General features: G+C 35.1%; 1 protein-coding gene across 5 annotated transcripts in view; it reads right to left on the bottom strand.

The window, feature by feature from the left end:
- The window catches only part of LOC106463612, a 62,957-nt gene extending 51,631 nt beyond the window's left edge, over positions 1-11,326 (bottom strand). For 2 of the 5 annotated variants that reach the window (XM_013923661.2, XM_022391148.1), the window contains exons 1-2: positions 10,921-10,964; positions 541-664 (exon numbers count right to left, since the gene is read on the bottom strand). The gene's annotated coding sequence lies outside the window, so the exon portion shown is untranslated. Of the gene's footprint in view, positions 1-540; positions 665-10,181; positions 10,199-10,920; positions 10,965-11,183 lie in introns of those variants that run through there. The other 3 variants (XM_022391145.1, XM_022391146.1, XM_022391147.1) reach the window with 3 other exon arrangements.
- Positions 11,327-11,613: the final 287 nt, after the last annotated feature.

Raw genomic sequence — 11,613 nt, 5'->3', positions numbered from 1 at the left:
AAGAACTCAGTTACAGGTGTTTTTGTATATCAAAGCTATCTTCAAGTTTTGTACAACGAAAAACCTTTTCAAATGTAAGACTAGAGAGAAGGCAGCTAATCATCACCACCCACCTCCAACTCTTGGGCTACTCTTTTACCAACAAATTTTAATGCCCCCATGGCTGAAAGGGTGAGCATATTTGGTGGAACAGGGATTCAAAACCCGTCAAACACCCTAACCACCTGGCTATGCCATCTGATATGAACTTGTATCTTTATACTAAAATTGTCACAAGTTCTCTTTATCTAACACTGTTTTTCTCTATGCATATACAATGGTTGATGTGAATATGTCACAACCTTTTTTACAGAGTTACATTCAAAACTTAAACAACTTTATTATCAATAAGCTTGCCATTAAGTTTTAATCTTTCATTTCAAAAAGAAATATTTAAATAAATTCTCAATATTCACATTCTATGGGTTTCAAGTGTTCAACCAATTAGATACACAAACTATAGATAATGACAAATTAGAATACAAAATTTGAGCTTCTTACATTCTTGATATGCTGAGATGACAATACATTTGTCAACCCACCAGTGAACCTTCTTGATTTGCTGAGATGACAGTAACTCTGTTAACCCACCACTGAACTCCTTCCAGCTTTTCAAACAAGTTACCTATACCAAAAGGTCTTATTTAATGGACAGGTTTGACCAACAGAAGTCATATTTTTTCCCATATAGTTTTTATTAATTATCTCTTTTTGGTTGCACTAAGTAGAAGTTGGGCTTAAATTCACTGTTGTTGAGCTCCAGGCAGTGTCACGTGGTATGTTGAATACAGCTTTGACTCAAATTAGATGTTTGTGATGTCTGAATGCAAAATCTATAGTATTTTATGAATTAGAATTTCAAATTACCAATACTGACAAGCTAGAATATAAAGTAACAACCTCCTATCTTTTCTATTTGCGGAGAGACTGCTACATTTAGTGAATCAAACACAGTGGCCCCACCTCCCTCTTTCCATTTTTTGAAATGCTTAAGTATACCTGCTTCTGTTTATGATGTGTGAATAACCAATCCAAAGATCAGAATATCCACCTGGTGGTTTTCTCAGTCTCTAGAATATGGGAAGTTCCCAAGATTATTTCTTTGTCTTGAATCACCGAAGAAAGTGGTAAGTTAAAATGTTGTCCAAAAAACAATTTTTTTTCTCAATACAGTTCAGTTAATAAGCCTGATATGTTACAGTGGAATTTTGCAATTTTGATAGAGTAATTTATAATAATTTGTTATTTCAAAATGCATATATAAAAACCTAAAAAACTTATTTTGTGTTACATCCTCCACATGCAAAATTTGACAAGGCTTAGTAAATTATGGCAGACAAAACGACTACAAAGTTTGTAAGCAGAAAAAGTCATAGTTTCCTAATTTTTTTTATTTACTGTTCTATGTTTTAAGAAAAAAATAACTGAAATTTTAGAACTTATTTGTAGATAATAATATAATTGCATATCTAATTTATTATAACCAAAATGTGACTATTTTACAAAATACTGGTTCACTTGAAAAAATACTGAAAACAGGTCACTTTGTAAAGGCCATTTTTATATTACTGGATATATAATATGACCGTATGTGTCACATCATTGTAACTTTTGTAATGTTAGTTAGACACGGCTGCAAGATCAATGAAATAAAAAATAAATATATACAGATGTATAAAGTTATGAGATTTAAGCTATTTAGACTAAACATTTGTTGTTTCTTGCTATAATTTGAAGTCATTTTACAACGAAAAAAGTGTAATTTATATCAATTTCCTAATTTTTTATGTTGGTTATAAGGTGATCAAATCAACCAAAACTATATAGAGATACACTAGTGAATATAACAGACAGAGAAAGTTTTTCTAAAAAAAAAAGGTTTGACAAATAACTGGAGGATATTAGGAGGTTACAAAGATTTTGCATGTGAAATTTGACAACTTTCTGATTCATAAAAATATTTTTAATCTTAAAATCAAAATTACTTCATATGTTGAATAGTCAACATTCGAAAAAGAAAAATGCACAAGCAAATCTGATATTTTGTGTACTAAAACCTTGTAATGTTTTACTGATAATCTGCAAAATGTTGTAAAAATACAATTCCTGTATTAAAAATTATAGTTTGAAAACTAGAACAAGCACAAAATGATTATGAGGTGGTCCCTGTGCCCATAATGAGAGAGTCTAGGAAAAAAAAAATCATTCAGGGGAAAAAAATAAACTTATCACTGTGATAAAGAGTGTGGGAGGCATCTAAGGCAAGAAGGTTAGATTGGCATGTGCTGCAAGCAAGAAGAAGTAAGATTTTATGTAAAAATGTGGCCAAAGACTCAAATGGGCAGCATGTGAGGACCTGGAGAAAAATGCAGACATTCCAGCCCAGATAATGAGGACACCTGAAAAGAAGAATGGCCAGGGAAAAGATAGAAAGTCAAGGACAAAGCTGCTCTAGAACTGGTTAGTGTAGAAACAGATAAACTGCTTTTCAAAAGCTAGATAAATACATGAAGTGTGATGAGAAATAGTAGAGCAATCTAGAGCAAAGCATGACATTAAAGGATAAAAAAAATCAATGACTGAGCCAGATAAAGGACATTGATGAAAATGCCCCAGTAAGGTATTTTGAGAAAAAGAGGCAGAATCCTAGGAAGAAGTCTAAGAGGACATGCATAGGCAAATAAATTTATTCAATTATGGTTCAGAGCACTGACTGCCATAGCTGCAGAGTTCAGCATAGGTGACAAGAAAATGAGGAAATTCAGTGGTGAGGGGAGATACAAAGGTATGAATGAGAAGACTCTCAAAGTGGAAACAAATCCACTGAAACACCAGAGGATGGAAAAATCACTCATGGGAAATATCCAGCCCAAGCAAGATAATGAATTTGCAATGAGGTTCAAAGCTCACAGAACAGAACAGGCCAACAACCAAATGTGGTGGTTATGGGTCTAAAAAAGAAAATTAGAATAAAGCAGAGGTCTCAAGATCAAATTCCTCTTTGTTGGTTGATGTAAGACATGGCAGACAGTGGAATTGTAGAAATAGATCATCACAAGATGACCAGATAGATGAGACTGAAGATTACAATAATCTCAGTGAGCAGCCAACAGTTCAAGGACCATCCCTCTAGAGACCATAACCCAAATAGGGTGCAGGCATCAATGAATAGATATATACATCCAGGAAAGGTAGGGGAAAAGGGATGCCCAGTGTTTTGTGGGGCTAATCCATCCACCACCACAGTGATAGAAGAAGAGATGACAGGGAATCTCTGGACATAACTTTTTTTATCAACAAGGTTCCAATGAAGAGGAAGAACAGAGACACATCTGAGAAAAAAAAGGGTCTTTTGCTTTACTTGAGTCCCCCAAAAGTGATAGAACTTCTTGCACAGAAAGAGTAGAAGACAAGAGAGCTTTGGTAATCAGAAGCTCTAAGTTACAAAGATGTAAAGAAGATAACTGAGCCCATCCTGCACCTGCATTTAAAAAGACTCCAATGTAAACTAAATATTGAGAGTGAGTCAATATGAACTTGAAGAATCTTACAAGCCAACTCCAATTAGATACCTCCCAAAGGAGAAGAGAAATCACTGACATGGAAACTTCTTTGGATGGAGCAAGAAGATGCCAATAATCCATTTAGAACTGAAAATAGAGACCTCAAAAATGCATCTGCTAACCTGAATCAAAGGCTCAGAAATGAAAAATGTAATTGTCATGGGCAAACCACAGAAAGCAAAGACAAACAAATTGAAATGTAGAGAAAAGTATATAAAACACTGACTTTGGTTATACACAAACCAAGAGAAAACACTCACTTCAGATTGAAAAACTGTCCACCTTAAACCAACAAATTACAAGAAACTGGTTAAGGGCTGAGAGGTCTATGACAGGGTGCAAATCCTCCATCTCTTTGGGAACAAACAGATGGGAGTTAAAGTCCCAAGAAAGGTTGAGGAACTGTTTTACAGAATTCATAACCCATAGAGAAGACACAGCCTTCTCTAAGTGTTCAGGATTTAGGTGATCTGAGAGGGGTAGTGGAAAGAAAACCTGAGAAGAAGAAACAGAAGGTTGTATGTGAAAAAGAGGAAATATCTGTGAGAAAGCAACTGACTAAAATATTGTCTGCAAAGGGAGTCCATAGGTGAACACAGAAGAAAAGCCAAACTCCTGCCTGACCAGAGCTGAGGGGCAGCTCCAAAAGCAAGTTACCTTAATGATCCACAATGGGCACCCCTCCAAGAGTAGGAGGCTTCAATAAGGGGAAAAAAGAGGTGAAAAAAAGCAAAGAGGTAATTCTATGAGACTACCAAGGCCCAGAAACCTATATAACCCTCCAAAAATCAATGAATAGGAAACCATAGTAACCAGAGAAGAATGCTGATAAACAGCCTTAGCTTGGGTTTCCAAAAATGTAAAGAACACTGCCAAAGATCTCATCTTGATGGAAGAGAGCCCGGCAAATGTACGTGAGATAAAATTGAGGGAGGAAAACACCCAGAAGTAAGATATTCCATATTTATAAAATACAGAGGGAAAAGACAAGGTGTTCAATTGTTTCTCCTTTTCTAGAAAGAGGCTTACTGCTTCAAGATTTTCTTGGTTGGATATACTCACTTTGGTGCCAAATAAGATATAGCTGTTTGAAAAGACTGAAATATCTATATTTCTAAATTACAAAAACAGCATTGTTATCAAGTGTTTCTTTCCAGATGACATTGGAAATAAACAAAAATAATAGTTATGGAAAAGCAACAATGTATTTTCTGAACACATTAATAATAGGTTTTTAAAAAAGTCAATAAAAAAAAGTGCATTCTATTGCATGGAACTGAACTTAGGTTTACTTGTATTAATTTAACTCTTTTGGTACTACCTCAGAGGAATAAATCGATCCCAATACCCCAGAGTAACCATGAAAGTTTCCATACTATAACTATTAGCAACTTTTAACATGTTTTGTGTATCTACATAAAAGTTTTCACACTTTTAGTAAACATTACAAGACATTTGTAGACAAAAAAGTCAGAATTTGTAATTAAGTATTTTTCTTAAACTTTTTCCATAATAAATGCAGTAAGTGTTGACTGCTCTGAGTACAAAGTAATTTTCATGTTAAGATTAAAAATACTTCTTTGGAAAATTTTCAAATTTCATTTGTGTAATCTCTAAAATTCCATAAATAACTTAATTTTATTTACACTTTATATTAATATGTAGGCTCTAACCTGCTTTTTGATATTCTGGGCATAAGCTTTTGTTGAAGTTGACCTATTTGCAAGGTCAAAAGGGCATATCTTGCCAGAGTAGCATGCTTATTTTTAAATCATGCAACAGGTGTTACCCGTTTTTCATTTGAGGAGTTTTTAAAATTAAAAGAAAGTAGGCCAACAATATGTTATATAAACTTTGTATTTTTTTCCAGTCTTTGCCTTGAAGACCAGAAAAAAAAAATTATACTAGCAGTAGAGGAAGGCATACAATTTACCATTTTCTTATATCAAAAATGTATTTCCAATAGTATTTACCTTCTCTCCCACTACAGCAATTACTCGACTGCTAGAGTTTCATTCCTTTGCCCATCTAAGCAATGGTCTGAACTTTTCTTGCTTGCTCCAGTCTTTTATTCCCCACTTAACTGCCCTTAGCGATATCTATCACATGACACTCTCCACCTATGTTAATGCACCCTCTATCCTGGTACTATATAAAAGCACCTCATTCAGATAGTATTATCAATTTTTTTAAGACTGACCCAATACACAGTTGCTAACACCAGCTCTTAGTAGGAAAGAATGGTGGAGAGTGTGAAAAGAGGTAAGTATTATTGGAAATACACTTTTGATATAAGAAAATGTTAACTTCCAAAACATACTTACCTTGTCTCCCACTACATTTAAAACCCATACTGATAAGGTGGAGAGGCCACTGAGGACATTATCCATACAAAATGCATTTGCTTAGATCATGGGTGTGCCAATGGAAGCTTAGCATCTTAGTGGGAGAACCACACTATATCCAGAACAGGCATGTTCTTCACCCAGAACCAAAATTGTGTCATTTGGGTGGAATTTGACATGATCCATCATCACTATAGGCCAGGAACCAACCAGATAGCCAAGGTCCTACTCCTCTGGTTTGGAATTATAAGACCATGATTCCTAAATGCCATACTGGTGGCTAGGACATTTGGACAGCAATATATATATATATTTGTAAGTGAATCCCAACCAGTAACTATACAGTGATGGGTTCCGAGCATCTGGAATCACGATGAGAAGTTAAGCAACCCCTAGTGGACAAACCCTCTCCTCAGCCTGAAGAAGTCTGAAAGTCAACACTCCAACCTCGGAATGACAGGATCTTGCAGGCCATACTCAACCTGAGGAAACAGAATTATGAAGAAGATGTGGAACAAACTGTGCTTAATCAAGGACCCACGATGGGATCACCCTGCTTTTGGAATTACAAGGAGAAAATGGACCCTCTTACAGGAACAATGTACTGAACCAATATTGATTAAAAACAAGGCCCACACTCAATAAAACCAGAAAAAGGAGCATCAAATCTGAAATGGTATTACAAGTAGGCTCCTACATAGGCTGGTGCCTCTCCTACCAACATCTGGGAAAAAACATTCAGGGACCCGTGTAAGAGCACCCCCAAATTTGGAAGAAATTCATACTAACACTGTAGAAAAAGCCTCTGTCTGCCATTCCAGTGACTGGAAACTGGGTGTGGGAAGAACCCCCAAGCTCCACTAGTAGAATCTTGGGGGTAATGCATGTTGGAAAGCCCTGAGAAACAATGCTCTGGAATCAGTGCAATAGGTGAACCAAGTTTCCTAAATATTTAAAAGCAAACAATCCAGATTTATTCAATCCAGTGATCAGCAGGGACAAGCAGGATCCCCTTTTGCTTTATCCATGATAGTCCAAGAGAGGAGGTCTAGCACAGTACAGTGATACCACCCGGTCAGCCTCAAGGTGGTCTTATGGAACACTCCATTTCTACAGAGCCTGTTGCAAACTAGATAAGGTATATTGTGTTAGTGGTTGCTAGTGTGGAATTGGTCTGATAAAAGCACACCTGCCTAGGCAACACTTGCCACAGAGTGAGAGCCTGTGAAAAAAAGGTAAGGGACCCTGGCAAATATAGAGACAATATTAGTAATGAAGATATGCACACTTCCTTATAAACTATTGGCTGTGATTAAGATAACTACTGTGAATAGTCGAAAACCCTCAAAGGAAGATACTGCCATATTATGCAAGTAGTGGGAAATAAAAGTATCAGAGGAGGTCCATATACTAGCCCATGCAATGTCCTCCAGTGTGCAATTTCACCAGGCCGCTAAGACATAGAAATGTGATGATCTGAAAAGACATGAGTCACAGACGACTCCTCACCTCCAATGAGAGCCCAGAATAAACAATATGGTTCAAAACAAGGTAACCATATGAATTAAAGAAAAGGATATATCTCCTTCTCTGGCTGTCAATGTTTTAGGGAACAAGAACCTGTTTGAGGATGTAGGTAGAATGATAAAGCATCAGCACAAACAACTCCAGCCAACAACATCTGTAAGTTAGCAGCAACAAAATTTAAACCTTCAGGGAAACGTGATACATGGTACAAACAGATGTGATGAAAAGGCATGTAATTCCACCTTTATATATCAGTTAGGTAACTGAATTGTTCATTTGGAATGAAGGACCCGTAATGACATGATGAGGCAAGAGAGTACTGGGAACTCAAAGAATTTTCATCTTGAGTATCTAAAGGTATTTGATAAGGCTGCCTTATACAGGATGATTGTATAAGATGCAAAACCATTGTCAAAGAGCTAGGATAAAAAATGAGTTACAGTTGGCACTCTGATCGAAGCGAGTTCAACCTCCTCTCAACACACCATTCCCAATATATGTATGTGCCATTTCCATTGATAAATGTCCATCGTGGGACTTCCTGAAAGTAGCACAGAATAGGAAATCAGGGTTTAGCCACCAATCTGGTGCTATCAACAGGACCTAACACTGGGTTAGAACGAATCATAGTTAGTACCTTGGATACCATACAAATCAGTGGAATGCCCTAGAGGTGTAATCCTGTCCCATCCTGATGGAATGTATCTATTGTCAAAGCCTGAGGGTGAGGTACCAAATACCAGTAGTTAGGTGTTCCGATGAGTAGCCAACACACCAATTATCAGTGTTTCAAAATGAGAGCTAAACCAACAGAGAACTTCATGATGCAGCATCCATTCTGTTGGGAGAATCTGTATGATCTGCCACCAATGTCAATACCCCTGGAACATAGCAAGCTAGTAGGGTTATATGATAGGAGTGGTCCCAAGAAAGAAGATCCAAGGTTCGAAAACAAACAGTACTGGACCAAGTGCCCCTTGATGGAAAGATGTAAGATAACACAGTAGAATTTCTGAAGTGAAGCCTGACGATTTTCCCTTTAACAAGCCCATACCATGGGACATTACTCTTTGAACAGCAAGAAATTCTAAAACATTGTGTAGGGAAACCTCATAATCCATGCATAGACCCTGAAACTCCTGCCTGTTGAGACGTGCACCCATCCCTAAAATGAGGCATATGTGAAGAGATGGATGTCTGGATGAGGTGGCAGCATAAGAACACATATTGTAGTATTATTCTGATCTAACTACCCCTCGAGATTGAAAATAATGATCCTGAATAAGGAAACTGGGCAATCCAGTGAATTACTGTTCATGATCCATTGAGCAATTCCACCATCTTTTTTTTGTCAATGTGCGAGATTTGCATAAAGGTATCTTTATACTAAATCCCATGCAAATTGGTTAAAATATAGCCAATAGACCAAAGCCCAAAATAGTTTTTTTGTGATCTCTAGAACCTCCCTAAAAAAAAAAAAAAACTGAAAATGGGCATCAATGTATTGGGTGCATTAAAATTTATATTTGTGCAAATTTTCTTATGGATTGCAATAAATATCTGCACACAGAAGTCCAAAACATATATTTTTGGGTTGTTTAACTTTTGACCCCATAAAATTCTTAAAAAAGGCCTAAATCAAAAAAATTAAAAATGTGTTTGGGTGTGTTGGACCAAGGTATAACCCTACTAAGTTTCAAGTCAAAATGCCAAGAAATGAAGGAATGACAATTGATTAAAAAGTGTTTGGATGAAAAAAGAAGTAGAAGAAACAATAGAAAAATAGTATGTCTTTCTGCAGATACATAATAATAAATACAAAGTAATGCATGTTGGTTATGGAAGAAAAAGATCTTGATGTTCTGGTTCATCAGTTCATTACCATCCAAGTAATGTGCTGTTGCTAGAGGCAGGACAAAAGAGTATTTTAGGTTGTATCTACAGAAATAAAGAATGCAAATCTGATGAGGTTCAATGTCACTGTGTATTACGTAGATCATTAGTTAGGCTACATCTACAGTCGTTCAGTCTTAAAATCCTGACCTTAAAAGAACACTACACTTTTGGAAGTGGTTTAGAGAAGGACTAATACTAGGATGATACTGGAATGGAAAGGTTGTGATATGATTATGTAGATAGGTTAAGATATCTGAATTTTTCTCTTAAAACAAAGAAGATCTGATTGAGTTGTTTCAGACTATTAAAGAAATTGATAGTATTGCTGCATCATCATTTTTCATACTCAATAATAAGTATGACATTGACAGTATTAAAGGTCACAATTATAAGTTTTGGCAGGGAAGGAGTCATCTTCAGTTAAAATAATTATATTTTTTTAACGATGTGGTTAGCCTCTGGAATGGGGTGCCTTCAAATGCAGTAGATATAGTTAACTTAAGTCTTAAGGGAGTTTACAGGAAAGTATTTGAATGATAAGGTCTGGCATTGAGTTGAATTTAATAGATAGGATAGCCTAAATGGATCAAAAGGTCCCTGTTATCCTTTAATGTTATGTGTTTTCCTAAATAGTATAGTTGTTTATACACAGTGATAAACAAGGTATTATGTAGCCTAGGCTAACTGGCACTTATTAATTTTATAAGTAATTAAAAATAGTAGATGTAGATCTAAATTTTAAGTTTGATCAGTTTGGTTTTTAATGCTACAACTACTAATAATAGTACTAGGCTAACAAGTTATAACTTACAGTGACGCTGACATATAATTATAACGTATAAGTTATAAAGATGGTTTCCATATGAATAGTTATCACATTCACAGGCATTATTAATCATGATTAAATATGTAAAGTATATTAAAATACACAATCAAGTTAATATTTCCAAATCTCATTGACACTGACACAGTGACAGTGTGTTTGTAAACAACAACCGTCAACAGAAAAGTTTCAAAATTTTACGCTGTAGTCTGTACAGTATACTACTGGTAGTACTACACATATTGTACTAACATTAACATTGCATGGTATCTAATAATAATCTATGGGGATTTGTGTCCGATTTAGTTTTACTTCACCAAAATTAATTTAGCCACATTTTACAATTTTACTTTTAGATATGTGAATAATGTTACGACATTTCGTCGCATTCATTATTCGATATTATCAAGCGGACCAACTGTTTAATGATTGTAATTTGTATATGAACGTTAAGTATTACTTTTAACTTTATTATTTATAATTATACAACACTTATGAATATAACTATAAGTTATACAAACAACTTACATTTACAAGTAATACAACAATGTGTACTGTTAATGTTAATAACAACAACAGTTACCGAGTTAGTATTAACGTTAGTTACGATTGTCCAAATTGAACTAGTTAATTTCTTGCGTTCGATATATTAAAAATACCTCTTAAAATATAATACAAGCAAAAGCACTTACTTACATAGCTTAAACTAAGTTAGAACGTTAAATACCTGTAGAAGCACAAGTTCTCAACCTTCCTGAAGCTGTGTATTTTTCTCTTCTTACTATTTAATATTTTTAACCTTCCTGAAGCTGTTTAAATTTCTCTTCTTACTAATTCGTGTCCGAATTTATTTGCTTATTCAGTATTAGTGTTAGTTTTATCTATTTGATACAGCGATCGTCACTTATTCGGATTAGTTAAAATATAATACTAACTAACTACTTAAAAACTAAAATAAAAAAGTGATTCACATGAAATTTAAAATAATACCTTTAATTTTAACTCAGTTTCAAAACAAATTATATAACCACACATTTTTCTTATATTTTCTTGGTATCTTCAGTTGATCGGTTGTATTTCAATTCAGAAAAACTAGCCTATTGCAGCGGAAGTAACAAATCAAAGAATAGATTAAGCCTTTACGTTATCTTTTCTTCATTGAAATTCCCCCACCCCCAGTGGTACAGAGGTATGTTTGTGGATTTGAACGCTAAAAACCGGTGTTACGTCTCCGTTTGTTAATTGATTTTTCCGTAACTTCGTTCCGACGAAATTTTAACGACACAAGTCTTTACTTAATAAAACTGGTTTATTCTTTCCGAATATAACTCTGCGATACACTTAATCTCAATACTCGCGCTAAAACAACACTATAACGAACGAACGTTAACTACAACAATACGTCTCTCTCTGACTGCAG

Source organism: Limulus polyphemus, unplaced genomic scaffold (genome assembly GCF_000517525.1).
Source record: "Limulus polyphemus unplaced genomic scaffold, Limulus_polyphemus-2.1.2 Scaffold1446, whole genome shotgun sequence".
Classification (NCBI taxonomy): Eukaryota; Metazoa; Arthropoda; class Merostomata; order Xiphosura; family Limulidae; genus Limulus; species Limulus polyphemus.
The sequence above is the reverse complement of the archived record's forward strand: the minus strand, read 5'-3'. Positions and strand labels throughout refer to the sequence as shown.